This window comes from Schistocerca gregaria, chromosome 3 (assembly GCF_023897955.1).
Source record: "Schistocerca gregaria isolate iqSchGreg1 chromosome 3, iqSchGreg1.2, whole genome shotgun sequence".
Taxonomy (NCBI): Eukaryota; Metazoa; Arthropoda; class Insecta; order Orthoptera; family Acrididae; genus Schistocerca; species Schistocerca gregaria.
Window position 1 is genome coordinate 589,178,144 of NC_064922.1, and position 27,531 is coordinate 589,205,674.

At 49.7% G+C, this 27,531-nt stretch overlaps 36 non-coding genes across 36 annotated transcripts; all 36 read left to right on the plus strand.

Moving 5' to 3' along the window:
* Positions 1–24: 24 nt before the first annotated feature.
* On the plus strand, positions 25–97 carry Trnak-uuu (transfer RNA lysine (anticodon UUU)). The gene has a single exon. It is a non-coding gene; the product is annotated as a tRNA-Lys (tRNA).
* A 138-nt stretch (positions 98–235) lies between these two features.
* On the plus strand, positions 236–317 carry Trnas-cga (transfer RNA serine (anticodon CGA)). Its single transcript has one exon. It is a non-coding gene; the product is annotated as a tRNA-Ser (tRNA).
* Positions 318–1,059: 742 nt separating this feature from the next.
* Trnas-aga (transfer RNA serine (anticodon AGA)) lies at positions 1,060–1,141 on the plus strand. The gene has a single exon. It is a non-coding gene; the product is annotated as a tRNA-Ser (tRNA).
* Positions 1,142–1,494: 353 nt separating this feature from the next.
* Trnak-uuu (transfer RNA lysine (anticodon UUU)) lies at positions 1,495–1,567 on the plus strand. Its single transcript has one exon. It is a non-coding gene; the product is annotated as a tRNA-Lys (tRNA).
* Positions 1,568–1,705: 138 nt separating this feature from the next.
* Positions 1,706–1,787, plus strand: Trnas-cga (transfer RNA serine (anticodon CGA)). The gene has a single exon. It is a non-coding gene; the product is annotated as a tRNA-Ser (tRNA).
* A 742-nt stretch (positions 1,788–2,529) lies between these two features.
* Positions 2,530–2,611, plus strand: Trnas-aga (transfer RNA serine (anticodon AGA)). Its single transcript has one exon. It is a non-coding gene; the product is annotated as a tRNA-Ser (tRNA).
* A 353-nt stretch (positions 2,612–2,964) lies between these two features.
* Trnak-uuu (transfer RNA lysine (anticodon UUU)) lies at positions 2,965–3,037 on the plus strand. The gene has a single exon. It is a non-coding gene; the product is annotated as a tRNA-Lys (tRNA).
* Positions 3,038–3,175: 138 nt separating this feature from the next.
* Positions 3,176–3,257, plus strand: Trnas-cga (transfer RNA serine (anticodon CGA)). Its single transcript has one exon. It is a non-coding gene; the product is annotated as a tRNA-Ser (tRNA).
* Positions 3,258–3,999: 742 nt separating this feature from the next.
* On the plus strand, positions 4,000–4,081 carry Trnas-aga (transfer RNA serine (anticodon AGA)). The gene has a single exon. It is a non-coding gene; the product is annotated as a tRNA-Ser (tRNA).
* Positions 4,082–4,434: 353 nt separating this feature from the next.
* On the plus strand, positions 4,435–4,507 carry Trnak-uuu (transfer RNA lysine (anticodon UUU)). The gene has a single exon. It is a non-coding gene; the product is annotated as a tRNA-Lys (tRNA).
* A 138-nt stretch (positions 4,508–4,645) lies between these two features.
* On the plus strand, positions 4,646–4,727 carry Trnas-cga (transfer RNA serine (anticodon CGA)). Its single transcript has one exon. It is a non-coding gene; the product is annotated as a tRNA-Ser (tRNA).
* A 742-nt stretch (positions 4,728–5,469) lies between these two features.
* On the plus strand, positions 5,470–5,551 carry Trnas-aga (transfer RNA serine (anticodon AGA)). Its single transcript has one exon. It is a non-coding gene; the product is annotated as a tRNA-Ser (tRNA).
* Positions 5,552–5,904: 353 nt separating this feature from the next.
* Trnak-uuu (transfer RNA lysine (anticodon UUU)) lies at positions 5,905–5,977 on the plus strand. Its single transcript has one exon. It is a non-coding gene; the product is annotated as a tRNA-Lys (tRNA).
* A 138-nt stretch (positions 5,978–6,115) lies between these two features.
* On the plus strand, positions 6,116–6,197 carry Trnas-cga (transfer RNA serine (anticodon CGA)). The gene has a single exon. It is a non-coding gene; the product is annotated as a tRNA-Ser (tRNA).
* Positions 6,198–6,939: 742 nt separating this feature from the next.
* On the plus strand, positions 6,940–7,021 carry Trnas-aga (transfer RNA serine (anticodon AGA)). Its single transcript has one exon. It is a non-coding gene; the product is annotated as a tRNA-Ser (tRNA).
* Positions 7,022–7,374: 353 nt separating this feature from the next.
* Trnak-uuu (transfer RNA lysine (anticodon UUU)) lies at positions 7,375–7,447 on the plus strand. Its single transcript has one exon. It is a non-coding gene; the product is annotated as a tRNA-Lys (tRNA).
* Positions 7,448–7,585: 138 nt separating this feature from the next.
* Trnas-cga (transfer RNA serine (anticodon CGA)) lies at positions 7,586–7,667 on the plus strand. The gene has a single exon. It is a non-coding gene; the product is annotated as a tRNA-Ser (tRNA).
* Positions 7,668–8,409: 742 nt separating this feature from the next.
* Positions 8,410–8,491, plus strand: Trnas-aga (transfer RNA serine (anticodon AGA)). The gene has a single exon. It is a non-coding gene; the product is annotated as a tRNA-Ser (tRNA).
* A 353-nt stretch (positions 8,492–8,844) lies between these two features.
* On the plus strand, positions 8,845–8,917 carry Trnak-uuu (transfer RNA lysine (anticodon UUU)). Its single transcript has one exon. It is a non-coding gene; the product is annotated as a tRNA-Lys (tRNA).
* Positions 8,918–9,055: 138 nt separating this feature from the next.
* Trnas-cga (transfer RNA serine (anticodon CGA)) lies at positions 9,056–9,137 on the plus strand. Its single transcript has one exon. It is a non-coding gene; the product is annotated as a tRNA-Ser (tRNA).
* A 742-nt stretch (positions 9,138–9,879) lies between these two features.
* On the plus strand, positions 9,880–9,961 carry Trnas-aga (transfer RNA serine (anticodon AGA)). Its single transcript has one exon. It is a non-coding gene; the product is annotated as a tRNA-Ser (tRNA).
* Positions 9,962–10,314: 353 nt separating this feature from the next.
* Trnak-uuu (transfer RNA lysine (anticodon UUU)) lies at positions 10,315–10,387 on the plus strand. Its single transcript has one exon. It is a non-coding gene; the product is annotated as a tRNA-Lys (tRNA).
* A 138-nt stretch (positions 10,388–10,525) lies between these two features.
* Positions 10,526–10,607, plus strand: Trnas-cga (transfer RNA serine (anticodon CGA)). The gene has a single exon. It is a non-coding gene; the product is annotated as a tRNA-Ser (tRNA).
* Positions 10,608–11,349: 742 nt separating this feature from the next.
* Positions 11,350–11,431, plus strand: Trnas-aga (transfer RNA serine (anticodon AGA)). Its single transcript has one exon. It is a non-coding gene; the product is annotated as a tRNA-Ser (tRNA).
* A 353-nt stretch (positions 11,432–11,784) lies between these two features.
* On the plus strand, positions 11,785–11,857 carry Trnak-uuu (transfer RNA lysine (anticodon UUU)). The gene has a single exon. It is a non-coding gene; the product is annotated as a tRNA-Lys (tRNA).
* Positions 11,858–18,118: 6,261 nt separating this feature from the next.
* On the plus strand, positions 18,119–18,200 carry Trnas-aga (transfer RNA serine (anticodon AGA)). Its single transcript has one exon. It is a non-coding gene; the product is annotated as a tRNA-Ser (tRNA).
* Positions 18,201–18,553: 353 nt separating this feature from the next.
* Positions 18,554–18,626, plus strand: Trnak-uuu (transfer RNA lysine (anticodon UUU)). The gene has a single exon. It is a non-coding gene; the product is annotated as a tRNA-Lys (tRNA).
* Positions 18,627–18,764: 138 nt separating this feature from the next.
* Trnas-cga (transfer RNA serine (anticodon CGA)) lies at positions 18,765–18,846 on the plus strand. Its single transcript has one exon. It is a non-coding gene; the product is annotated as a tRNA-Ser (tRNA).
* Positions 18,847–19,588: 742 nt separating this feature from the next.
* Positions 19,589–19,670, plus strand: Trnas-aga (transfer RNA serine (anticodon AGA)). Its single transcript has one exon. It is a non-coding gene; the product is annotated as a tRNA-Ser (tRNA).
* A 353-nt stretch (positions 19,671–20,023) lies between these two features.
* Positions 20,024–20,096, plus strand: Trnak-uuu (transfer RNA lysine (anticodon UUU)). The gene has a single exon. It is a non-coding gene; the product is annotated as a tRNA-Lys (tRNA).
* Positions 20,097–20,234: 138 nt separating this feature from the next.
* Positions 20,235–20,316, plus strand: Trnas-cga (transfer RNA serine (anticodon CGA)). The gene has a single exon. It is a non-coding gene; the product is annotated as a tRNA-Ser (tRNA).
* Positions 20,317–21,058: 742 nt separating this feature from the next.
* On the plus strand, positions 21,059–21,140 carry Trnas-aga (transfer RNA serine (anticodon AGA)). Its single transcript has one exon. It is a non-coding gene; the product is annotated as a tRNA-Ser (tRNA).
* A 353-nt stretch (positions 21,141–21,493) lies between these two features.
* On the plus strand, positions 21,494–21,566 carry Trnak-uuu (transfer RNA lysine (anticodon UUU)). The gene has a single exon. It is a non-coding gene; the product is annotated as a tRNA-Lys (tRNA).
* Positions 21,567–21,704: 138 nt separating this feature from the next.
* On the plus strand, positions 21,705–21,786 carry Trnas-cga (transfer RNA serine (anticodon CGA)). Its single transcript has one exon. It is a non-coding gene; the product is annotated as a tRNA-Ser (tRNA).
* A 742-nt stretch (positions 21,787–22,528) lies between these two features.
* Positions 22,529–22,610, plus strand: Trnas-aga (transfer RNA serine (anticodon AGA)). The gene has a single exon. It is a non-coding gene; the product is annotated as a tRNA-Ser (tRNA).
* Positions 22,611–22,963: 353 nt separating this feature from the next.
* On the plus strand, positions 22,964–23,036 carry Trnak-uuu (transfer RNA lysine (anticodon UUU)). Its single transcript has one exon. It is a non-coding gene; the product is annotated as a tRNA-Lys (tRNA).
* The last annotated feature ends 4,495 nt before the right edge of the window (positions 23,037–27,531 follow it).

Below are 27,531 nucleotides of genomic sequence, written 5' to 3' on the forward strand. Positions count from 1 at the left end.
GGAAGTGACGTGGAGATAACATGAGCCCGGATAGCTCCGTCGGTAGAGCATTAGGCTTTTAACCTAAGGGTCCAGGGTTCAAGTCCCTGTCCGGGCGGAAATTTTAATACTTTGGTAGCGGCTCGCCTACAAGCGGTGAAAGCACTACGGAAAAAAATGCAGCTACGCCGTTCCCTGGCACTGCAGTGCTCTAAACGGCAGCAGGTGCACGTGTCGGGAGAATCTTGTGCTAGCGGCAGTCGTGGCCGAGTGGTTAAGGCGTCTGACTCGAAATCAGATTCCCTCTGGGAGCGTAGGTTCGAATCCTACCGGCTGCGTGCGATTTTGCGTACAAACGAGCAGAAAGTTTCGCGCACATGTGACATGCATGGGTGAATGCCAATGCAAACCAGTGCCACCTCTCTCAGCAAGACGAAGATTTATGTTTAAAGATACTAAATTTCGCGGCGGGCTCTGCTTCCTATGGCTATCGGTTCATCTCGCACGGAAGCTAGTAATGCAGAAATCCGTCGCAAGCCCACGAGCGCACCGCCGTCATTTCCTCGCGCAGTCGCCGTGTTCGTGAGTACGCACATGTACTTGAAAGTGTTGGACAGAGCGAGCATTCATTTCTTTTCAAGTATCGCAATTGAGTCATTTGAGTGCGGCAAAAGCAGTGGTGCAGCGTGTCTTCTCGTAAGATCTCGCAGCTGCTTGGAAGTATGTCCATCGTTTAAGACGACAGAAAACTAGCGTCAGCGGTGCGTCAGTGGGAAGTCGGTGAAGTCGCCATTGGAGCCCCAAGCCAGTAATTACGACACGCAAATCACTCGCACACATTGCAGCTGTACCACCATGCTTGGCAGAGGGACAGGATAGCTGAGTCAAGCAGAGCGCTAGACCGACAACCGAAAGGTCCCGGGTTTAAGCCCCTGTCCAGGCGAAAATTAATACACTGTCGTAACGGCTACTGTGCTGGCCACGGAAGCACTACAGAAACGAGTGAGGCCATGGCGTTTTCTGCCGCCAGGTTGCTTTAAAAGGAGCAGTTTCACTTGTAGAGAGACGCTGCTGCGACGGGCAGTCGTGGCCGAGTGGTTAAGGCGTCTGACTAGAAATCAGATTCCCTCTGGGAGCGTAGTTTCTAGTCCTACCGACTGCGTTTCGTTTTTGTGTCAAGACGCGAAGAGCGTCTCCAACGGAACCGTGAAATGGGCAAACACGTGGGAAACATTGCATTCGAGACGCTTGTGAATTTTCCAGTTGGCAAGTGAGTGTCGACAAAACACGAAGCTCCTCTGCTTCAACGTATGAGACGTAAAAGCTGCTGCAATTTGATTTTCATCGTGTGTCAGCTTTCTTCGATAGACAGTTACGAGCCCAGCGTGATGAGTTCGTAGAGAGCATTCAGAGGACGTTTAATTAGTAACAGCTCCATGCAATGATTGCCCAACAGTAAACGACATGAGGCAGTGTGTCCGTAGCATAGTGGGAAGTGACGTGGAGATAACATGAGCCCGGATAGCTCCGTCGGTAGAGCATTAGGCTTTTAACCTAAGGGTCCAGGGTTCAAGTCCCTGTCCGGGCGGAAATTTTAATACTTTGGTAGCGGCTCGCCTACAAGCGGTGAAAGCACTACGGAAAAAAATGCAGCTACGCCGTTCCCTGGCACTGCAGTGCTCTAAACGGCAGCAGGTGCACGTGTCGGGAGAATCTTGTGCTAGCGGCAGTCGTGGCCGAGTGGTTAAGGCGTCTGACTCGAAATCAGATTCCCTCTGGGAGCGTAGGTTCGAATCCTACCGGCTGTGTGCGATTTTGCGTACAAACGAGCAGAAAGTTTCGCGCACATGTGACATGCATGGGTGAATGCCAATGCAAACCAGTGCCACCTCTCTCAGCAAGACGAAGATTTATGTTTAAAGATACTAAATTTCGCGGCGGGCTCTGCTTCCTATGGCTATCGGTTCATCTCGCACGGAAGCTAGTAATGCAGAAATCCGTCGCAGGCCCACGAGCGCACCGCCGTCATTTCCTCGCGCAGTCGCCGTGTTCGTGAGTACGCACATGTACTTGAAAGTGTTGGACAGAGCGAGCATTCATTTCTTTTTAAGTATCGCAATTGAGTCATTTGAGTGCGGCAAAAGCAGTGGTGCAGCGTGTCTTCTCGTAAGATCTCGCAGCTGCTTGGAAGTATGTCCATCGTTTAAGACGACAGAAAACTAGCGTCAGCGGTGCGTCAGTGGGAAGTCGGTGAAGTCGCCATTGGAGCCCCAAGCCAGTAATTACGACACGCAAATCACTCGCACACATTGCAGCTGTACCACCATGCTTGGCAGAGGGACAGGATAGCTGAGTCAAGCAGAGCGCTAGACCGACAACCGAAAGGTCCCGGGTTTAAGCCCCTGTCCAGGCGAAAATTAATACACTGTCGTAACGGCTACTGTGCTGGCCACGGAAGCACTACAGAAACGAGTGAGGCCATGGCGTTTTCTGCCGCCAGGTTGCTTTAAAAGGAGCAGTTTCACTTGTAGAGAGACGCTGCTGCGACGGGCACTCGTGGCCGAGTGGTTAAGGCGTCTGACTAGAAATCAGATTCCCTCTGGGAGCGTAGGTTCGAGTCCTACCGACTGCGTTTCGTTTTTGTGTCAAGACGCGAAGAGCGTCTCCAACGGAACCGTGAAATGGGCAAACACGTGGGAAACATTGCATTCGAGACGCTTGTGAATTTTCCAGTTGGCAAGTGAGTGTCGACAAAACACGAAGCTCCTCTGCTTCAACGTATGAGACGTAAAAGCTGCTGCAATTTGATTTTCATCGTGTGTCAGCTTTCTTCGATAGACAGTTACGAGCCCAGCGTGATGAGTTCGTAGAGAGCATTCAGAGGACGTTTAATTAGTAACAGCTCCATGCAATGATTGCCCAACAGTAAACGACATGAGGCAGTGTGTCCGTAGGATAGTGGGAAGTGACGTGGAGATAACATGAGCCCGGATAGCTCCGTCGGTAGAGCATTAGGCTTTTAACCTAAGGGTCCAGGGTTCAAGTCCCTGTCCGGGCGGAAATTTTAATACTTTGGTAGCGGCTCGCCTACAAGCGGTGAAAGCACTACGGAAAAAAATGCAGCTACGCCGTTCCCTGGCACTGCAGTGCTCTAAACGGCAGCAGGTGCACGTGTCGGGAGAATCTTGTGCTAGCGGCAGTCGTGGCCGAGTGGTTAAGGCGTCTGACTCGAAATCAGATTCCCTCTGGGAGCGTAGGTTCGAATCCTACCGGCTGCGTGCGATTTTGCGTACAAACGAGCAGAAAGTTTCGCGCACATGTGACATGCATGGGTGAATGCCAATGCAAACCAGTGCCACCTCTCTCAGCAAGACGAAGATTTATGTTTAAAGATACTAAATTTCGCGGCGGGCTCTGCTTCCTATGGCTATCGGTTCATCTCGCACGGAAGCTAGTAATGCAGAAATCCGTCGCAAGCCCACGAGCGCACCGCCGTCATTTCCTCGCGCAGTCGCCGTGTTCGTGAGTACGCACATGTACTTGAAAGTGTTGGACAGAGCGAGCATTCATTTCTTTTCAAGTATCGCAATTGAGTCATTTGAGTGCGGCAAAAGCAGTGGTGCAGCGTGTCTTCTCGTAAGATCTCGCAGCTGCTTGGAAGTATGTCCATCGTTTAAGACGACAGAAAACTAGCGTCAGCGGTGCGTCAGTGGGAAGTCGGTGAAGTCGCCATTGGAGCCCCAAGCCAGTAATTACGACACGCAAATCACTCGCACACATTGCAGCTGTACCACCATGCTTGGCAGAGGGACAGGATAGCTGAGTCAAGCAGAGCGCTAGACCGACAACCGAAAGGTCCCGGGTTTAAGCCCCTGTCCAGGCGAAAATTAATACACTGTCGTAACGGCTACTGTGCTGGCCACGGAAGCACTACAGAAACGAGTGAGGCCATGGCGTTTTCTGCCGCCAGGTTGCTTTAAAAGGAGCAGTTTCACTTGTAGAGAGACGCTGCTGCGACGGGCAGTCGTGGCCGAGTGGTTAAGGCGTCTGACTAGAAATCAGATTCCCTCTGGGAGCGTAGTTTCTAGTCCTACCGACTGCGTTTCGTTTTTGTGTCAAGACGCGAAGAGCGTCTCCAACGGAACCGTGAAATGGGCAAACACGTGGGAAACATTGCATTCGAGACGCTTGTGAATTTTCCAGTTGGCAAGTGAGTGTCGACAAAACACGAAGCTCCTCTGCTTCAACGTATGAGACGTAAAAGCTGCTGCAATTTGATTTTCATCGTGTGTCAGCTTTCTTCGATAGACAGTTACGAGCCCAGCGTGATGAGTTCGTAGAGAGCATTCAGAGGACGTTTAATTAGTAACAGCTCCATGCAATGATTGCCCAACAGTAAACGACATGAGGCAGTGTGTCCGTAGCATAGTGGGAAGTGACGTGGAGATAACATGAGCCCGGATAGCTCCGTCGGTAGAGCATTAGGCTTTTAACCTAAGGGTCCAGGGTTCAAGTCCCTGTCCGGGCGGAAATTTTAATACTTTGGTAGCGGCTCGCCTACAAGCGGTGAAAGCACTACGGAAAAAAATGCAGCTACGCCGTTCCCTGGCACTGCAGTGCTCTAAACGGCAGCAGGTGCACGTGTCGGGAGAATCTTGTGCTAGCGGCAGTCGTGGCCGAGTGGTTAAGGCGTCTGACTCGAAATCAGATTCCCTCTGGGAGCGTAGGTTCGAATCCTACCGGCTGTGTGCGATTTTGCGTACAAACGAGCAGAAAGTTTCGCGCACATGTGACATGCATGGGTGAATGCCAATGCAAACCAGTGCCACCTCTCTCAGCAAGACGAAGATTTATGTTTAAAGATACTAAATTTCGCGGCGGGCTCTGCTTCCTATGGCTATCGGTTCATCTCGCACGGAAGCTAGTAATGCAGAAATCCGTCGCAGGCCCACGAGCGCACCGCCGTCATTTCCTCGCGCAGTCGCCGTGTTCGTGAGTACGCACATGTACTTGAAAGTGTTGGACAGAGCGAGCATTCATTTCTTTTTAAGTATCGCAATTGAGTCATTTGAGTGCGGCAAAAGCAGTGGTGCAGCGTGTCTTCTCGTAAGATCTCGCAGCTGCTTGGAAGTATGTCCATCGTTTAAGACGACAGAAAACTAGCGTCAGCGGTGCGTCAGTGGGAAGTCGGTGAAGTCGCCATTGGAGCCCCAAGCCAGTAATTACGACACGCAAATCACTCGCACACATTGCAGCTGTACCACCATGCTTGGCAGAGGGACAGGATAGCTGAGTCAAGCAGAGCGCTAGACCGACAACCGAAAGGTCCCGGGTTTAAGCCCCTGTCCAGGCGAAAATTAATACACTGTCGTAACGGCTACTGTGCTGGCCACGGAAGCACTACAGAAACGAGTGAGGCCATGGCGTTTTCTGCCGCCAGGTTGCTTTAAAAGGAGCAGTTTCACTTGTAGAGAGACGCTGCTGCGACGGGCACTCGTGGCCGAGTGGTTAAGGCGTCTGACTAGAAATCAGATTCCCTCTGGGAGCGTAGGTTCGAGTCCTACCGACTGCGTTTCGTTTTTGTGTCAAGACGCGAAGAGCGTCTCCAACGGAACCGTGAAATGGGCAAACACGTGGGAAACATTGCATTCGAGACGCTTGTGAATTTTCCAGTTGGCAAGTGAGTGTCGACAAAACACGAAGCTCCTCTGCTTCAACGTATGAGACGTAAAAGCTGCTGCAATTTGATTTTCATCGTGTGTCAGCTTTCTTCGATAGACAGTTACGAGCCCAGCGTGATGAGTTCGTAGAGAGCATTCAGAGGACGTTTAATTAGTAACAGCTCCATGCAATGATTGCCCAACAGTAAACGACATGAGGCAGTGTGTCCGTAGCATAGTGGGAAGTGACGTGGAGATAACATGAGCCCGGATAGCTCAGTCGGTAGAGCATTAGGCTTTTAACCTAAGGGTCCAGGGTTCAAGTCCCTGTCCGGGCGGAAATTTTAATACTTTGGTAGCGGCTCGCCTACAAGCGGTGAAAGCACTACGGAAAAAAATGCAGCTACGCCGTTCCCTGGCAATGCAGTGCTCTAAACGGCAGCAGGTGCACGTGTCGGGAGAATCTTGTGCTAGCGGCAGTCGTGGCCGAGTGGTTAAGGCGTCTGACTCGAAATCAGATTCCCTCTGGGAGCGTAGGTTCGAATCCTACCGGCTGCGTGCGATTTTGCGTACAAACGAGCAGAAAGTTTCGCGCACATGTGACATGCATGGGTGAATGCCAATGCAAACCAGTGCCACCTCTCTCAGCAAGACGAAAATTTATGTTTAAAGATACTGAATTTCGCGGCGGGCTCTGCTTCCTATGGCTATCGGTTCATCTCGCACGGAAGCTAGTAATGCAGAAATCCGTCGCAGGCCCACGAGCGCACCGCCGTCATTTCCTCGCGCAGTCGCCGTGTTCGTGAGTACGCACATGCACTTGAAAGTGTTGGACAGAGCGAGCATTCATTTCTTTTTAAGTATCGCAATTGAGTCATTTGAGTGCGGCAAAAGCAGTGGTGCAGCGTGTCTTCTCGTAAGATCTCGCAGCTGCTTGGAAGTATGTCCATCGTTTAAGACGACAGAAAACTAGCGTCAGCGGTGCGTCAGTGGGAAGTCGGTGAAGTCGCCATTGGAGCCCCAAGCCAGTAATTACGACACGCAAATCACTCGCACACATTGCAGCTGTACCACCATGCTTGGCAGAGGGACAGGATAGCTAAGTCAAGCAGAGCGCTAGACCGACAACCGAAAGGTCCCGGGTTTAAGCCCCTGTCCAGGCGAAAATTAATACACTGTCGTAACGGCTACTGTGCTGGCCACGGAAGCACTACAGAAACGAGTGAGGCCATGGCGTTTTCTGCCGCCAGGTTGCTTTAAAAGGAGCAGTTTCACTTGTAGAGAGACGCTGCTGCGACGGGCAGTCGTGGCCGAGTGGTTAAGGCGTCTGACTAGAAATCAGATTCCCTCTGGGAGCGTAGGTTCGAGTCCTACCGACTGCGTTTCGTTTTTGTGTCAAGACGCGAAGAGCGTCTCCAACGGAACCGTGAAATGGGCAAACACGTGGGAAACATTGCATTCGAGACGCTTGTGAATTTTCCAGTTGGCAAGTGAGTGTCGACAAAACACGAAGCTCCTCTGCTTCAACGTATGAGACGTAAAAGCTGCTGCAATTTGATTTTCATCGTGTGTCAGCTTTCTTCGATAGACAGTTACGAGCCCAGCGTGATGAGTTCGTAGAGAGCATTCAGAGGACGTTTAATTAGTAACAGCTCCATGCAATGATTGCCCAACAGTAAACGACATGAGGCAGTGTGTCCGTAGCATAGTGGGAAGTGACGTGGAGATAACATGAGCCCGGATAGCTCAGTCGGTAGAGCATTAGGCTTTTAACCTAAGGGTCCAGGGTTCAAGTCCCTGTCCGGGCGGAAATTTTAATACTTTGGTAGCGGCTCGCCTACAAGCGGTGAAAGCACTACGGAAAAAAATGCAGCTACGCCGTTCCCTGGCAATGCAGTGCTCTAAACGGCAGCAGGTGCACGTGTCGGGAGAATCTTGTGCTAGCGGCAGTCGTGGCCGAGTGGTTAAGGCGTCTGACTCGAAATCAGATTCTCTCTGGGAGCGTAGGTTCGAATCCTACCGGCTGCGTGCGATTTTGCGTACAAACGAGCAGAAAGTTTCGCGCACATGTGACATGCATGGGTGAATGCCAATGCAAACCAGTGCCACCTCTCTCAGCAAGACGAAAATTTATGTTTAAAGATACTGAATTTCGCGGCGGGCTCTGCTTCCTATGGCTATCGGTTCATCTCGCACGGAAGCTAGTAATGCAGAAATCCGTCGCAGGCCCACGAGCGCACCGCCGTCATTTCCTCGCGCAGTCGCCGTGTTCGTGAGTACGCACATGCACTTGAAAGTGTTGGACAGAGCGAGCATTCATTTCTTTTTAAGTATCGCAATTGAGTCATTTGAGTGCGGCAAAAGCAGTGGTGCAGCGTGTCTTCTCGTAAGATCTCGCAGCTGCTTGGAAGTATGTCCATCGTTTAAGACGACAGAAAACTAGCGTCAGCGGTGCGTCAGTGGGAAGTCGGTGAAGTCGCCATTGGAGCCCCAAGCCAGTAATTACGACACGCAAATCACTCGCACACATTGCAGCTGTACCACCATGCTTGGCAGAGGGACAGGATAGCTAAGTCAAGCAGAGCGCTAGACCGACAACCGAAAGGTCCCGGGTTTAAGCCCCTGTCCAGGCGAAAATTAATACACTGTCGTAACGGCTACTGTGCTGGCCACGGAAGCACTACAGAAACGAGTGAGGCCATGGCGTTTTCTGCCGCCAGGTTGCTTTAAAAGGAGCAGTTTCACTTGTAGAGAGACGCTGCTGCGACGGGCAGTCGTGGCCGAGTGGTTAAGGCGTCTGACTAGAAATCAGATTCCCTCTGGGAGCGTAGGTTCGAGTCCTACCGACTGCGTTTCGTTTTTGTGTCAAGACGCGAAGAGCGTCTCCAACGGAACCGTGAAATGGGCAAACACGTGGGAAACATTGCATTCGAGACGCTTGTGAATTTTCCAGTTGGCAAGTGAGTGTCGACAAAACACGAAGCTCCTCTGCTTCAACGTATGAGACGTAAAAGCTGCTGCAATTTGATTTTCATCGTGTGTCAGCTTTCTTCGATAGACAGTTACGAGCCCAGCGTGATGAGTTCGTAGAGAGCATTCAGAGGACGTTTAATTAGTAACAGCTCCATGCAATGATTGCCCAACAGTAAACGACATGAGGCAGTGTGTCCGTAGCATAGTGGGAAGTGACGTGGAGATAACATGAGCCCGGATAGCTCAGTCGGTAGAGCATTAGGCTTTTAACCTAAGGGTCCAGGGTTCAAGTCCCTGTCCGGGCGGAAATTTTAATACTTTGGTAGCGGCTCGCCTACAAGCGGTGAAAGCACTACGGAAAAAAATGCAGCTACGCCGTTCCCTGGCAATGCAGTGCTCTAAACGGCAGCAGGTGCACGTGTCGGGAGAATCTTGTGCTAGCGGCAGTCGTGGCCGAGTGGTTAAGGCGTCTGACTCGAAATCAGATTCCCTCTGGGAGCGTAGGTTCGAATCCTACCGGCTGCGTGCGATTTTGCGTACAAACGAGCAGAAAGTTTCGCGCACATGTGACATGCATGGGTGAATGCCAATGCAAACCAGTGCCACCTCTCTCAGCAAGACGAAAATTTATGTTTAAAGATACTGAATTTCGCGGCGGGCTCTGCTTCCTATGGCTATCGGTTCATCTCGCACGGAAGCTAGTAATGCAGAAATCCGTCGCAGGCCCACGAGCGCACCGCCGTCATTTCCTCGCGCAGTCGCCGTGTTCGTGAGTACGCACATGCACTTGAAAGTGTTGGACAGAGCGAGCATTCATTTCTTTTTAAGTATCGCAATTGAGTCATTTGAGTGCGGCAAAAGCAGTGGTGCAGCGTGTCTTCTCGTAAGATCTCGCAGCTGCTTGGAAGTATGTCCATCGTTTAAGACGACAGAAAACTAGCGTCAGCGGTGCGTCAGTGGGAAGTCGGTGAAGTCGCCATTGGAGCCCCAAGCCAGTAATTACGACACGCAAATCACTCGCACACATTGCAGCTGTACCACCATGCTTGGCAGAGGGACAGGATAGCTAAGTCAAGCAGAGCGCTAGACCGACAACCGAAAGGTCCCGGGTTTAAGCCCCTGTCCAGGCGAAAATTAATACACTGTCGTAACGGCTACTGTGCTGGCCACGGAAGCACTACAGAAACGAGTGAGGCCATGGCGTTTTCTGCCGCCAGGTTGCTTTAAAAGGAGCAGTTTCACTTGTAGAGAGACGCTGCTGCGACGGGCAGTCGTGGCCGAGTGGTTAAGGCGTCTGACTAGAAATCAGATTCCCTCTGGGAGCGTAGTTTCTAGTCCTACCGACTGCGTTTCGTTTTTGTGTCAAGACGCGAAGAGCGTCTCCAACGGAACCGTGAAATGGGCAAACACGTGGGAAACATTGCATTCGAGACGCTTGTGAATTTTCCAGTTGGCAAGTGAGTGTCGACAAAACACGAAGCTCCTCTGCTTCAACGTATGAGACGTAAAAGCTGCTGCAATTTGATTTTCATCGTGTGTCAGCTTTCTTCGATAGACAGTTACGAGCCCAGCGTGATGAGTTCGTAGAGAGCATTCAGAGGACGTTTAATTAGTAACAGCTCCATGCAATGATTGCCCAACAGTAAACGACATGAGGCAGTGTGTCCGTAGCATAGTGGGAAGTGACGTGGAGATAACATGAGCCCGGATAGCTCCGTCGGTAGAGCATTAGGCTTTTAACCTAAGGGTCCAGGGTTCAAGTCCCTGTCCGGGCGGAAATTTTAATACTTTGGTAGCGGCTCGCCTACAAGCGGTGAAAGCACTACGGAAAAAAATGCAGCTACGCCGTTCCCTGGCACTGCAGTGCTCTAAACGGCAGCAGGTGCACGTGTCGGGAGAATCTTGTGCTAGCGGCAGTCGTGGCCGAGTGGTTAAGGCGTCTGACTCGAAATCAGATTCCCTCTGGGAGCGTAGGTTCGAATCCTACCGGCTGTGTGCGATTTTGCGTACAAACGAGCAGAAAGTTTCGCGCACATGTGACATGCATGGGTGAATGCCAATGCAAACCAGTGCCACCTCTCTCAGCAAGACGAAGATTTATGTTTAAAGATACTAAATTTCGCGGCGGGCTCTGCTTCCTATGGCTATCGGTTCATCTCGCACGGAAGCTAGTAATGCAGAAATCCGTCGCAGGCCCACGAGCGCACCGCCGTCATTTCCTCGCGCAGTCGCCGTGTTCGTGAGTACGCACATGCACTTGAAAGTGTTGGACAGAGCGAGCATTCATTTCTTTTTAAGTATCGCAATTGAGTCATTTGAGTGCGGCAAAAGCAGTGGTGCAGCGTGTCTTCTCGTAAGATCTCGCAGCTGCTTGGAAGTATGTCCATCGTTTAAGACGACAGAAAACTAGCGTCAGCGGTGCGTCAGTGGGAAGTCGGTGAAGTCGCCATTGGAGCCCCAAGCCAGTAATTACGACACGCAAATCACTCGCACACATTGCAGCTGTACCACCATGCTTGGCAGAGGGACAGGATAGCTAAGTCAAGCAGAGCGCTAGACCGACAACCGAAAGGTCCCGGGTTTAAGCCCCTGTCCAGGCGAAAATTAATACACTGTCGTAACGGCTACTGTGCTGGCCACGGAAGCACTACAGAAACGAGTGAGGCCATGGCGTTTTCTGCCGCCAGGTTGCTTTAAAAGGAGCAGTTTCACTTGTAGAGAGACGCTGCTGCGACGGGCAGTCGTGGCCGAGTGGTTAAGGCGTCTGACTAGAAATCAGATTCCCTCTGGGAGCGTAGGTTCGAGTCCTACCGACTGCGTTTCGTTTTTGTGTCAAGACGCGAAGAGCGTCTCCAACGGAACCGTGAAATGGGCAAACACGTGGGAAACATTGCATTCGAGACGCTTGTGAATTTTCCAGTTGGCAAGTGAGTGTCGACAAAACACGAAGCTCCTCTGCTTCAACGTATGAGACGTAAAAGCTGCTGCAATTTGATTTTCATCGTGTGTCAGCTTTCTTCGATAGACAGTTACGAGCCCAGCGTGATGAGTTCGTAGAGAGCATTCAGAGGACGTTTAATTAGTAACAGCTCCATGCAATGATTGCCCAACAGTAAACGACATGAGGCAGTGTGTCCGTAGGATAGTGGGAAGTGACGTGGAGGTAACATGAGCCCGGATAGCTCAGTCGGTAGAGCATTAGGCTTTTAACCTAAGGGTCCAGGGTTCAAGTCCCTGTCCGGGCGGAAATTTTAATACTTTGGTAGCGGCTCGCCTACAAGCGGTGAAAGCACTACGGAAAAAAATGCAGCTACGCCGTTCCCTGGCAATGCAGTGCTCTAAACGGCAGCAGGTGCACGTGTCGGGAGAATCTTGTGCTAGCGGCAGTCGTGGCCGAGTGGTTCACATTCTCGCTTCGCGCGTCGGTCGACTAGGTCGTGCTCTTAGTTCCGCCTCTACCGTAGCGCAGCGTGTTTTCCTCCTGTCAGTCTAGTGCCGTGTTGGTCTCCGTGCGCGTCGCATCGCTGGTTGTCGGCTGGTGTTTGGTGTTCGTGCGGCCCTTCCTGTCGCGGCGTCGTCGCTCGCCGTGATGTCCACCATGGTTCCCACGAAAGTTCCGCGTACAGGTACAGTCAGTTTTACCTTTGACAAATCCACGCGTCACGTCCAGCCCGGTTCTTTGGAGATACATGACTGGTTAGTCGATACAGTTAAGGTCACTACTGATCAGGTGCATACCGCATATTTCGACAGCGAATTATATGTGTTTTTTGTTAAGTTTCTTGACCCGCTCCAGGTTGATAGGCTACTTTCTCGTCATGGTTCTCAGGTACCCTTTACGCACCGTGATGGTTCCACTAGTATGGTTCTCTTGGCCAATGCAGAAGTGGTATATACGAATGTTCGGGTATTTAACCTTCCGCCCGAGGTTGACGACTCTTTTCTGAAGTCCGTTTTGCTTCCTTATGGGGACGTACGCCATATTCGAAAGGAACGCTGGTCTGCTCAGCACCGCTTACAGGTATATAGTGGTATTCGGTCGGTGGAAATGGTGGTCAAAAAACCTATTCCTTCTCACCTACAGGTATGTGGTTATAGGGTCCATGTCACGTACAGTGGCCAGGAAGGAACATGTTATTATTGTAATGAAACTGGTCATTTCCGTACTAATTGTCCGCGGCGTGTGGTGGTATTAAAACCTACATACGAACAGCGTAAAAAATTGACTTTAGCTGATCTTCTCCCGCAAGGATCTCGGACTGAATCGCTCACTGTTACTGAGGTACGCAGTGATCCGTTACCCGACAACGGCCGTGATTTTCCCCCGTTGTCCTTGAGTAGGGATGTTGCTGCCCATAATTCCGATGTTCCCGCGCTGATTTCTCACAACAAGCGTCGGCGAACACAGGATGATGCGGCTGATGAATCTTCCTTATTGGCTCGCCCTTCCGATGGGCCTCCGGTAAAGGACTCTCTTTCTCAGTCGGAAATCGTGGATGAGGAAGCCACAGGTGCTATCACGCCTTTGCAGAAGCTCCCTGACACCTTATCTGACGTTGTTCCTGCTACCGCGGCAGCCTCTTCGGAGACGCCCGTGACGGAACCTGCTTCTGGTTGCCACGTGTCTTCTCCGGTGCTCTCTGACACTTCTCCTATTGACTCTGTTTCGCATCCCCCTTCTGGAATTTCTGTCGCCCCCTCTGGGTCACAGCCTCCTCCCATTAAACAACTGATTGATTCTCCAGAGCCAGTGGATCCCGTTGTTATTCACCAACTGTCCCACCGTGAACCCATGTCTGCGGACGAGTGGGATGTAGAGGCCTCTCTCTCGCAATCTGACACGGAATGTCTACATGATGCTCCTACGCAGCCGAACGCTGCAGCGTCGGCACCGCGGAGCCGCAGTCGAATCCGTAAACAGCCACGGAGAGCCGCGTCACGGCCGAAGAAAAAGCAGTGGGAAGATGAGGGTTCTGTTTCGTAGTTTTTCTCTCTGTGGTTCAGCGCTTGTTTCTGGTATGATTACTTGTATGCTGCTCCGTCAGCTGACGGCTCTCTACCGATCTTTGTTTTTCTTGTAGGTTGAAGTTCCATGCAAGCATATACATTTCTTACTCTGAATATTAACAGAATATGTTCTGAGCTTCGGCTCGCCGCTTTGCGACAGTTTATCTATCAGTCTGGGGCAGATGTTGTTTTTTTTACAGGAAGTCCTATTCGACCAGTTTTCCATTCCTGGGTTCTCGACGTTTTTTAATGTCGCTTCCGAACTTTCTACGGGCACTGCCTTGTTTTATAGAGAAGGCATTCCGTTGATGAATTTCGAAGTACTTGACAGTGGAAGGGGGATCGGGTGCACGTTTTATGATCTCAGTTTACTCCTTCTTTATGCCCCTTCTGGTTCGGGTTGTACTACCGCACGCTCGAGTTTCTATAAAGAAGAAGTCATTTACCTGCTTCGTAAATCCCCGACAAAGATAATTTTAGGTGGGGACTTCAATTGTGTTCTACGGCCGGTAGATCAGTCTCCTAATTTTAATTTCAGTAAAGAACTCGACGACCTTGTGCGCTCCTTGCACCTGCGTGACGTGTGGGTTTCTCGCAATCCTACACTTGTGCGACATACCTACTTTACTCCCACGTCTAGCAGTCGCCTCGATCGCTTTTACCTTTCCGATTCCTTGTGTGGGCAACTTCTGGCTGTTGATGTGATACCAGCCTGTTTTACTGATCATTGCGCTGTAGCCGTTACGTTTAATTACGAGCGACAACCGGTAAAATTGTTTCGTCCTCCTTGGATGCTCAATATCGCGTATTTGCAAGATACCTCCCTTGGTATCGTCCTGGAGGACATTTGGACACGTTGTTCTCGTACTATGGACCGGTACCCGTCTATCGTGGCATGGTGGACACTGTATGCAAAACCTCACATCCGTAGGGCTCTCATGCGTTTTGGGGCTGCGAAGGTGGCAGAAGATCGACGAACGCAAGAATTTTACTATTCTGTCTTACGTCAACTGTACGATAGTGCTACGCATGCTCCCCTCCGGGTTACTGATATACAGCGCATCAAAGCCAAATTGCTGCAGCTCAAACGCATTCAAATGGAGGGCCTGCGGACGAGGTCTCAACCACGTTCCCTTCTACAAGAGGAACTGACGTCACTCTACCATCTAGTCCGTTTACGGTCGCGCCGGAAACGTGGGTGCCTTGCCTCCCTCACAACCGCTGACGGCCGCGTGTTCACCTCTCACCGTGACATTTCTGACTTCGTTTACACCTATTTTACTGATCTGTACGATACTCATGTCCCGGCGGAAACCTCTCTTGACGACTTTACCTCCTTGCTGCCTCGCGTCGTCACTCCTCAATTAAACGACGCCTTTCTGCGTCCCTTTCAGAAGGATGACATATATGATGTTGTTGCAGGATCGCAGTCCCGCAAGTCGCCTGGATTAGATGGTATTCCTAAGGAGTTCTATGTTCAATTTTGGCCGCTCATTGGTGACACCTTAACGTCAATGGTAAATGAAGTGATGCGGGGAGTCTCACTTCCTGCTCCTTTTCAGGAAGGCAGAATGGTCCTCCTCCCGAAATCCACAGGTCGACCTGCAATTGATTCCCTCCGTCCTATTACTCTCCTTAACTTTGATTATAAACTTGTCGCTCGAGCAATTAACATCCGTCTCTCTAAGCTGCTCGATACCATTATTGCCGCCCACCAAAGCTGTGTGCCTGGACGCACGATACTGACTTCCGTTCTCGAATGTCGCGATGTAATCTCGGTGGCGGCTGCCGCTAATATCCCAGGGGCTTTGCTTTTTCTTGATTTCCAAAAAGCGTTCGATCGCGTCAGCCATGATTTTTTATCGAGAGTGCTCACCGCTGTCGGCTTTAATAATGATGCTCGACAAGTATTAACTAATCTTTTTACCGGTATCAGTGTCTCGGTGATTGTGAACGGTCACCCTACCCCCCGGATATCGATCAGACGGGGGTTACCCCAGGGAAGCCCCTTATCCATGTCACTTTTTGTTCTATCCTTAGAGCCCTTACTTCGCCATCTCACCATGCACTTACGTGGCTGGAATATATTGGGGGAAATTTTTGCAGTCCGTGCATACGCCGATGACGTCATGGTTTTAGTACGACATGCCGAGGATATACCGCGGCTTAAGGATACCTTGGATTCATTTTGTGGTCTTGCTGGTGCTCGCATTAATGATCGCAAATGCACGTTCCTGCCGTTGAGAGGCTTTGATCATGTCGTCATTCCTTGGGCGACGGTTGTCGATCGCCATAAGACCTTGGGGATCATAGTGGATCGTAATCCGATCAAAATGGCGGCACTAAATTGGCGTGAGGTTACGAGTCGTGTTCACGGGGCGATCCTTGAACATGACCGCCGTTCCCTTAGCCTCCTTCACAAGGCACGGGTTTTAGAGACCTATGTCTTCAGTAAAATATACTACGTTGCGCAGGTCTTCCCGCTTCCCGCGATGATGGCCCGCAGGCTGAAACAGCTGTCTAGTCGATTTCTGTGGCGCCGCCATGTCTTCCGTGTCCGATATGAAGTTGTGGCCAGGCCTCGGAAGCTTGGAGGATTGGGTTTTTCAGATATCAAAGTGAAGACGTCCATCTTATTTGCCCGCCGCAATGTTTTAACCTGTACGCGGGCTCCGCATTCAGTCACCTCTCGTTTACTTTCCCGCCTCCGGCAGGCCAGTCTGACCCCTCCTGTTGATGTTGGACGGATTAATCCTAAATTGCGGCACATTCGTGAATACTTTGTACTTGTCGGTATTCTGGGTGCTGATATACTTTCTATGACGTATATAACTACCAACATGCTACAAATCCGTTGGGGTACAGCATGTTTCCCTTCTTCTGTTGAACTTGCTTCCCCGTCAACGTCATGGAAAACGGTCTGGTCTCATCTTAGTCTTCCCATTTTGCCGATGGAGATTGCTTCAACGTGGTATAAGGTCATTTACCGTCTGATACCTACTGGTGATCGTCTTTTTCGTATTGGCCTTCGTCCGACTGATCAGTGTGAGGAATGTCATCAAACTGACACCTTACTTCACAGGCTAGTTGCTTGCGGACGGGATCATTGGCTCTGGGTCCGCCGTCAATTAGCTTTTCTTACTAGAGGGCCTGAAACCGCATTCCCAGACGACATCTTCTTACATCCGGACATCTCTTATTTTCCTCAGACGAAAACGAACACGATTGTTTGGCTCTTGGGTTACTATGTCCACTACGTCATTGAAGGCGGTAATGACCCAGATCCCCGCGTTTTTCACCATTATTTGTCAACTGCGCATTGGAAATGGCAGCGGTTACCACAGTACCGAACGCTTTTTTCGAATATGCTTTTTCTTGTGTTTAACCGTCAAGGGGTTGGTTAAGTTCCCCTGTGATTCCTGTTTTCTTCCCTGAGCTCGAGTCCCCTCCCTTGTTGTATTTTTTCGTAATTTTTTTTTTCTCTCTCTCTTTTGCATGTATCTATATACACCCAAAATTCATACGGGTGGGGTAACGGGTTGGTCTTCCCCTTCAGAAGAAATGTTTTATTTGTGTTTCACCTAATTTGTTGATTTTCTTTTTGCAGCTAATATTAAATGATGATTTGACTATGGTTGTCTGAATTCTCGTGAAATATACCAAGTCAATCTGATAATAAAAAAAAAAAAGTGGTTAAGGCGTCTGACTCGAAATCAGATTCCCTCTGGGAGCGTAGGTTCGAATCCTACCGGCTGCGTGCGATTTTGCGTACAAACGAGCAGAAAGTTTCGCGCACATGTGACATGCATGGGTGAATGCCAATGCAAACCAGTGCCACCTCTCTCAGCAAGACGAAAATTTATGTTTAAAGATACTGAATTTCGCGGCGGGCTCTGCTTCCTATGGCTATCGGTTCATCTCGCACGGAAGCTAGTAATGCAGAAATCCGTCGCAGGCCCACGAGCGCACCGCCGTCATTTCCTCGCGCAGTCGCCGTGTTCGTGAGTACGCACATGCACTTGAAAGTGTTGGACAGAGCGAGCATTCATTTCTTTTTAAGTATCGCAATTGAGTCATTTGAGTGCGGCAAAAGCAGTGGTGCAGCGTGTCTTCTCGTAAGATCTCGCAGCTGCTTGGAAGTATGTCCATCGTTTAAGACGACAGAAAACTAGCGTCAGCGGTGCGTCAGTGGGAAGTCGGTGAAGTCGCCATTGGAGCCCCAAGCCAGTAATTACGACACGCAAATCACTCGCACACATTGCAGCTGTACCACCATGCTTGGCAGAGGGACAGGATAGCTAAGTCAAGCAGAGCGCTAGACCGACAACCGAAAGGTCCCGGGTTTAAGCCCCTGTCCAGGCGAAAATTAATACACTGTCGTAACGGCTACTGTGCTGGCCACGGAAGCACTACAGAAACGAGTGAGGCCATGGCGTTTTCTGCCGCCAGGTTGCTTTAAAAGGAGCAGTTTCACTTGTAGAGAGACGCTGCTGCGACGGGCAGTCGTGGCCGAGTGGTTAAGGCGTCTGACTAGAAATCAGATTCCCTCTGGGAGCGTAGGTTCGAGTCCTACCGACTGCGTTTCGTTTTTGTGTCAAGACGCGAAGAGCGTCTCCAACGGAACCGTGAAATGGGCAAACACGTGGGAAACATTGCATTCGAGACGCTTGTGAATTTTCCAGTTGGCAAGTGAGTGTCGACAAAACACGAAGCTCCTCTGCTTCAACGTATGAGACGTAAAAGCTGCTGCAATTTGATTTTCATCGTGTGTCAGCTTTCTTCGATAGACAGTTACGAGCCCAGCGTGATGAGTTCGTAGAGAGCATTCAGAGGACGTTTAATTAGTAACAGCTCCATGCAATGATTGCCCAACAGTAAACGACATGAGGCAGTGTGTCCGTAGGATAGTGGGAAGTGACGTGGAGGTAACATGAGCCCGGATAGCTCAGTCGGTAGAGCATTAGGCTTTTAACCTAAGGGTCCAGGGTTCAAGTCCCTGTCCGGGCGGAAATTTTAATACTTTGGTAGCGGCTCGCCTACAAGCGGTGAAAGCACTACGGAAAAAAATGCAGCTACGCCGTTCCCTGGCAATGCAGTGCTCTAAACGGCAGCAGGTGCACGTGTCGGGAGAATCTTGTGCTAGCGGCAGTCGTGGCCGAGTGGTTAAGGCGTCTGACTCGAAATCAGGTTCCCTCTGGGAGCGTAGGTTCGAATCCTACCGGCTGCGTGCGATTTTGCGTACAAACGAGCAGAAAGTTTCGCGCACATGTGACATGCATGGGTGAATGCCAATGCAAACCAGTGCCACCTCTCTCAGCAAGACGAAAATTTATGTTTAAAGATACTGAATTTCGCGGCGGGCTCTGCTTCCTATGGCTATCGGTTCATCTCGCACGGAAGCTAGTAATGCAGAAATCCGTCGCAGGCCCACGAGCGCACCGCCGTCATTTCCTCGCGCAGTCGCCGTGTTCGTGAGTACGCACATGCACTTGAAAGTGTTGGACAGAGCGAGCATTCATTTCTTTTTAAGTATCGCAATTGAGTCATTTGAGTGCGGCAAAAGCAGTGGTGCAGCGTGTCTTCTCGTAAGATCTCGCAGCTGCTTGGAAGTATGTCCATCGTTTAAGACGACAGAAAACTAGCGTCAGCGGTGCGTCAGTGGGAAGTCGGTGAAGTCGCCATTGGAGCCCCAAGCCAGTAATTACGACACGCAAATCACTCGCACACATTGCAGCTGTACCACCATGCTTGGCAGAGGGACAGGATAGCTAAGTCAAGCAGAGCGCTAGACCGACAACCGAAAGGTCCCGGGTTTAAGCCCCTGTCCAGGCGAAAATTAATACACTGTCGTAACGGCTACTGTGCTGGCCACGGAAGCACTACAGAAACGAGTGAGGCCATGGCGTTTTCTGCCGCCAGGTTGCTTTAAAAGGAGCAGTTTCACTTGTAGAGAGACGCTGCTGCGACGGGCACTCGTGGCCGAGTGGTTAAGGCGTCTGACTAGAAATCAGATTCCCTCTGGGAGCGTAGGTTCGAGTCCTACCGACTGCGTTTCGTTTTTGTGTCAAGACGCGAAGAGCGTCTCCAACGGAACCGTGAAATGGGCAAACACGTGGGAAACATTGCATTCGAGACGCTTGTGAATTTTCCAGTTGGCAAGTGAGTGTCGACAAAACACGAAGCTCCTCTGCTTCAACGTATGAGACGTAAAAGCTGCTGCAATTTGATTTTCATCGTGTGTCAGCTTTCTTCGATAGACAGTTACGAGCCCAGCGTGATGAGTTCGTAGAGAGCATTCAGAGGACGTTTAATTAGTAACAGCTCCATGCAATGATTGCCCAACAGTAAACGACATGAGGCAGTGTGTCCGTAGGATAGTGGGAAGTGACGTGGAGGTAACATGAGCCCGGATAGCTCAGTCGGTAGAGCATTAGGCTTTTAACCTAAGGGTCCAGGGTTCAAGTCCCTGTCCGGGCGGAAATTTTAATACTTTGGTAGCGGCTCGCCTACAAGCGGTGAAAGCACTACGGAAAAAAATGCAGCTACGCCGTTCCCTGGCAATGCAGTGCTCTAAACGGCAGCAGGTGCACGTGTCGGGAGAATCTTGTGCTAGCGGCAGTCGTGGCCGAGTGGTTAAGGCGTCTGACTCGAAATCAGATTCCCTCTGGGAGCGTAGGTTCGAATCCTACCGGCTGCGTGCGATTTTGCGTACAAACGAGCAGAAAGTTTCGCGCACATGTGACATGCATGGGTGAATGCCAATGCAAACCAGTGCCACCTCTCTCAGCAAGACGAAAATTTATGTTTAAAGATACTGAATTTCGCGGCGGGCTCTGCTTCCTATGGCTATCGGTTCATCTCGCACGGAAGCTAGTAATGCAGAAATCCGTCGCAGGCCCACGAGCGCACCGCCGTCATTTCCTCGCGCAGTCGCCGTGTTCGTGAGTACGCACATGCACTTGAAAGTGTTGGACAGAGCGAGCATTCATTTCTTTTTAAGTATCGCAATTGAGTCATTTGAGTGCGGCAAAAGCAGTGGTGCAGCGTGTCTTCTCGTAAGATCTCGCAGCTGCTTGGAAGTATGTCCATCGTTTAAGACGACAGAAAACTAGCGTCAGCGGTGCGTCAGTGGGAAGTCGGTGAAGTCGCCATTGGAGCCCCAAGCCAGTAATTACGACACGCAAATCACTCGCACACATTGCAGCTGTACCACCATGCTTGGCAGAGGGACAGGATAGCTAAGTCAAGCAGAGCGCTAGACCGACAACCGAAAGGTCCCGGGTTTAAGCCCCTGTCCAGGCGAAAATTAATACACTGTCGTAACGGCTACTGTGCTGGCCACGGAAGCACTACAGAAACGAGTGAGGCCATGGCGTTTTCTGAGGCCAGGTTGCTTTAAAAGGAGCAGTTTCACTTGTAGAGAGACGCTGCTGCGACGGGCAGTCGTGGCCGAGTGGTTAAGGCGTCTGACTAGAAATCAGATTCCCTCTGGGAGCGTAGGTTCGAGTCCTACCGACTGCGTTTCGTTTTTGTGTCAAGACGCGAAGAGCGTCTCCAACGGAACCGTGAAATGGGCAAACACGTGGGAAACATTGCATTCGAGACGCTTGTGAATTTTCCAGTTGGCAAGTGAGTGTCGACAAAACACGAAGCTCCTCTGCTTCAACGTATGAGACGTAAAAGCTGCTGCAATTTGATTTTCATCGTGTGTCAGCTTTCTTCGATAGACAGTTACGAGCCCAGCGTGATGAGTTCGTAGAGAGCATTCAGAGGACGTTTAATTAGTAACAGCTCCATGCAATGATTGCCCAACAGTAAACGACATGAGGCAGTGTGTCCGTAGGATAGTGGGAAGTGACGTGCAGGTAACATGAGCCCGGATAGCTCAGTCGGTAGAGCATTAGGCTTTTAACCTAAGGGTCCAGGGTTCAAGTCCCTGTCCGGGCGGAAATTTTAATACTTTGGTAGCGGCTCGCCTACAAGCGGTGAAAGCACTACGGAAAAAAATGCAGCTACGCCGTTCCCTGGCAATGCAGTGCTCTAAACGGCAGCAGGTGCACGTGTCGGGAGAATCTTGTGCTAGCGGCAGTCGTGGCCGAGTGGTTAAGGCGTCTGACTCGAAATCAGATTCCCTCTGGGAGCGTAGGTTCGAATCCTACCGGCTGCGTGCGATTTTGCGTACAAACGAGCAGAAAGTTTCGCGCACATGTGACATGCATGGGTGAATGCCAATGCAAACCAGTGCCACCTCTCTCAGCAAGACGAAAATTTATGTTTAAAGATACTGAATTTCGCGGCGGGCTCTGCTTCCTATGGCTATCGGTTCATCTCGCACGGAAGCTAGTAATGCAGAAATCCGTCGCAGGCCCACGAGCGCACCGCCGTCATTTCCTCGCGCAGTCGCCGTGTTCGTGAGTACGCACATGCACTTGAAAGTGTTGGACAGAGCGAGCATTCATTTCTTTTTAAGTATCGCAATTGAGTCATTTGAGTGCGGCAAAAGCAGTGGTGCAGCGTGTCTTCTCGTAAGATCTCGCAGCTGCTTGGAAGTATGTCCATCGTTTAAGACGACAGAAAACTAGCGTCAGCGGTGCGTCAGTGGGAAGTCGGTGAAGTCGCCATTGGAGCCCCAAGCCAGTAATTACGACACGCAAATCACTCGCACACATTGCAGCTGTACCACCATGCTTGGCAGAGGGACAGGATAGCTGAGTCAAGCAGAGCGCTAGACCGACAACCGAAAGGTCCCGGGTTTAAGCCCCTGTCCAGGCGAAAATTAATACACTGTCGTAACGGCTACTGTGCTGGCCACGGAAGCACTACAGAAACGAGTGAGGCCATGGCGTTTTCTGCCGCCAGGTTGCTTTAAAAGGAGCAGTTTCACTTGTAGAGAGACGCTGCTGCGACGGGCAGTCGTGGCCGAGTGGTTAAGGCGTCTGACTAGAAATCAGATTCCCTCTGGGAGCGTAGGTTCGAGTCCTACCGACTGCGTTTCGTTTTTGTGTCAAGACGCGAAGAGCGTCTCCAACGGAACCGTGAAATGGGCAAACACGTGGGAAACATTGCATTCGAGACGCTTGTGAATTTTCCAGTTGGCAAGTGAGTGTCGACAAAACACGAAGCTCCTCTGCTTCAACGTATGAGACGTAAAAGCTGCTGCAATTTGATTTTCATCGTGTGTCAGCTTTCTTCGATAGACAGTTACGAGCCCAGCGTGATGAGTTCGTAGAGAGCATTCAGAGGACGTTTAATTAGTAACAGCTCCATGCAATGATTGCCCAACAGTAAACGACATGAGGCAGTGTGTCCGTAGGATAGTGGGAAGTGACGTGGAGGTAACATGAGCCCGGATAGCTCAGTCGGTAGAGCATTAGGCTTTTAACCTAAGGGTCCAGGGTTCAAGTCCCTGTCCGGGCGGAAATTTTAATACTTTGGTAGCGGCTCGCCTACAAGCGGTGAAAGCACTACGGAAAAAAATGCAGCTACGCCGTTCCCTGGCAATGCAGTGCTCTAAACGGCAGCAGGTGCACGTGTCGGGAGAATCTTGTGCTAGCGGCAGTCGTGGCCGAGTGGCCTGGCTTTAGCCGTCGCCGCGGTCGGACGTGCTTGTTGTTTACTCCGCGTACGTTAGCGCTATCGCCGGTGTTTGGTGTTTACGTGAAGTTAGCTGTACATTTTCGCTGTTATTTTTTGAGTGGTGTCTCTGATAAGTGTTTTTATAGTGCTTTCGTCCGTTCCACGTCTCGTGCTTCGCCGCAATTTCGGTTGTTGCCGGAATTTCGTCGGAACCGACGACCATGTCTGACACCGTCAGGAAGAATACTTTAGTCTTCTCGTTCGAGAAAGAAACACGGCCGGTCCAACCCACTGCGCTGGAAATCCACGATTGGCTGACTGAGGTAATCGGTATAAATTCTGACTCTGTTCATACCACGCAATTAGATGCTGAAAAATACTGTGTTTTTGTTAAATTTTTGAACTCAGTGACAGTCGATAAGTTGCTTGCAAAATGGGGTAATTCCGTCGAATTTGTTCATCGAGACGGTTCAAAAAGTAATGTCTCTGTACGAAAAGCTGATATCATGTACACCAATGTCAGGATTTTGAATGTTCCAATTGAAATTGATAATCAGTTGATCAAGGACGCTCTATCTAAATATGGCGAAGTTAAATCTATCTATAACGAAAGATGGTCGAAGCTATACAAGATACAGTGTTTTAATGGCATTAGATCCGTTGAAATGGAGGTGAAAGCCAACATTCCGTCCCATATATCCGTTGCAGGTCATAAAGCACATGTTGTGTATTCTGGTCAGGAGCGCACGTGCAATATTTGCAATGAGACAGGTCATTTCCGACAAGATTGTCCGCGCCGTGTTTTTGTTCTTCGGAACAATCTAACACAGCGTCAAAAACTGACCCTCAGCGATGTCTTACCAAATAGCACTTCCCTTCTTTCGGTTAACGACAGTGGTGCATGTACTTCTGCAGTGCCCGCCATAACTACTACGGAGTTCCCTCCCCTGAGCGTCATTACATCACACCCTTCTGTTCCCGATTGCGATCTCCAGAATAAGAAGCGACCGTTGGAAACGACCGATGACGGCTCGGACGGCGAGTCCGCCCGTAATTCGCCTTCCACCCGTAAGCAGAAGCAGTGTAATGCGGATGTGCTCGAGGAAACAAACAGTACATGTATTGACGTGACGACAGTCGCTAAGGCAACCCGGCCGCTGTCGGCGGCTGAACGGGTACAAACGGTCCACGGAGGGGACGCAGTAACGATTGTCGCGGAGACGGAAGAGGCGCACTCCGAAGCACAAGAGGTGACGGAGCGGAACCCAACTCAAGAATTTACAGACCCACAAACCGCCGACTCAGTCAGTGCTCTGGAGCCAGTGACGGAAGAACAAGGAAATGGCACTCGTAAAAAGGACGCTGTTGAGACAGCTTCGGTCACAACGGTGGTAAAGATAGACAATCCGAATGACGGCGCGTTGAACCAAGATGTCCGAAGACGCCGACTCAAACTGCAACCTAATCTCAAAGCTTCCCGTAACCAAAGCAAACAACAACCAGCACAAGAGGAAGCGACGGCCAAGAACGTCTTGTATGAAATCATCACGGAAAGACCTAAGGAGGTACCTTCAAGTGACATTAGTGATGCAAAGCCCCTCGGTAAAACTAAAACCCGAGATGTTCGGAATCCTGCACCAAAATGAGGCTGTAAGATGAAAAAAAAAAAAGGATTTTGTTGAACCAGTTTCATTTCTAATTGTACTACTGTCTTAGTCATATTTCAGAGGAACCAGATGAAGTGTTTACCGAGCTTCAAATACTGACTATTCTTTTAGATGTTTGTTTAAGCAGAGTCGTTTCTCCCTTCTAGGAGCTGCACATCTCTTTTTCTTTTTTTTTTTTTATTAATATTTTGTTATCTTTTTAATCACTTATTTACTTTTTATGCAAACTAAATGTCCCAGGCATATACAATTACGACTATCAATATAAACAGGATTACATCCGTGACTAAAGTTACAGCGCTCAAGGATTATTTATATGAGTCAGGGACGGACATTGCTTTCCTACAGGAAGTAGTGCTGACTAATCTTACAGTGCCTGGATATTTGGCGATTTTAAATGTCTCACTTGACACCAACGTCGGTACAGCAATTTTAGTCAGGGAGGGGATTCCTGTCTCGGATATCGAGAGGTTGGACTCCGGCAGAGCAATAGGTATAAAAGTCTTTGGTTCTACCCTTATCAATCTGTATGCCCCTTCTGGCACATCTAATAGAATGGAAAGAGCACAGTTCTATAAAGAAGAAATCATTTATTTATTACGGAAAAACCCAAAAGATCTTATAATAGGCGGTGATTTCAATTGTGTGATAAATAAGAAAGACCAGGTTCCGAATTTTAATACCTGCACTGAACTGAAGCGTTTCGTCACTGTTTTACAGCTTAAAGATGCTTGGGAAATAATGTATCCCACATTTGTGGCATTTACATTCCTAGGTCCTCACTCACGTAGCAGGATCGACAGACTCTACATATCGCAAAGTCTAGTTAGCTCCTTCATTAAAGCAGAGACGATTCCAGTTTACTTTTCTGATCATAGCTCCGTGCTAGCTTCCATCAACCTTACTGCGCAACCCACTCGCCGTTTTAGAAGTTCATGGCACCTTAATACGTCACTGATGCAGGACGACGGATTAGAAGAAAGTTTGACAGAAGCGTGGGCATTGTGCCTCCGCTCTGCAGATAGACACGTCTCAGTACTAGACTGGTGGTGCAACAGGGCAAAGCCTAAACTGAGAAAAGTTCTCATCCAGTATAGTGTACAACGATCGAAAGACTTGAAAAATTCCATAGAATTTTATTACACCATGCTGCGAAATTTATATGAGCAGGCCAACACTTCCAACGTCCGTCTGGCAGATATCAAGCAAACTAAGGCCAAATTGCTCAGTCTTAAAAGACAGCAGATGGAGGGTCTGAAATTAAAATCCAAGGCTAAGACAGTCGTGGAGGATGAACATGCTTCCTTGTACCATCTACTGAAGCACGAAAGAAACAGGAGACGCACCTTCATTGATGGACTTCAGTCTGAAACTGGCGAGACACTCACGACTCAGAGAGACATCGTCAATGCAGTGCACAAATATTACGAAGACCTATACACTGCCAACCCGGTATGTGAAGAGTCCTTCGATGAGTTCCTTAGTTACATAGCTCCACAGGTCTCGGACGAGGAAAACGAAGACCTTCTCGTTGAGTGTACTAACGAAGATATCCACAGAATCATCTGCAAATCTCCTCTGAGGAAATCGCCGGGACCGGATGGTTTGCCTGTTGAATTTTATAAACGATACTGGCCACTGATTGGTGACATGTTTACCCGAATGACGAACGAGGTGCTTCAGGGAAAGCATTTACCTGCTGTTTTTAAAGAGAGCACAATAGTACTAATCCCAAAAAATGCTGCAAAAAGAAACCTCAACAACTTTCGTCCTATCTCCCTGTTAAACTCCGATTATAAAATCATCGGCAGAATTTTAAACAACAGACTCTCACAGTTGGCCAAAAAGATAGTAAGTCCATACCAGTCCTGTGTGCCTACCAAGAGCATTTTCAAAAGCATAGCTGAATATAGAGATATAATTGCAATCACTGCTGTGACCACCATAAAATGTGCTATCATGTTTATTGACTTCCAGAAAGCATTTGATCGTGTGGATCATAGATTCCTTAGTGCCACACTGAACAAAATAGGTTTTAATGAGCGAGTCGTAAGTGTGATCAGAAATGTTGCAACAGGCATCAGCGCTTGTATATCAGTTAACTGCCAGAGGACAAAGCAGATTCAGATCAGGCGCGGCGTTCCTCAAGGAAGCCCCCTTTCCATGTTCCTATTCGTGCTTTCATTAGAACCTTTCCTCCGCAGTGTTCATGCCACTCTAACTGGCATCACATTATCTGGTCACCGAACAGTCATAAACGCCTATGCCGATGATGTCGGAGTCGTCCTGCGAAATCCCGACGACATTTTGAAATTGGAAACGCTAATTAAAAAGTACTGTAGAGTCTCCGGAGCAGGTGTCAACGCAAACAAAAGCAAACTCCTAAACCTGCGGGGTTTTCAACATACCACCTTAGCCTGGGCCACAATGGTCACCCAATGCAAAGCACTAGGAATAACACTGACACCTTGTCCGTTAAAAATGGCAGCTATCAATTGGAGAAATACGTCGGGACAACTTCTTGGAACAACAAGAGAAAACCTCCACCGTAACATGAACCAAGTTCAGAGGGTGATTTTCATTAACCACTGCAATCTCTCCAGGAGTTACTTTACAGCACAGATCTTCCCACTACCGAAAATGATTGGAAAAAAGATAATGTCTACCAT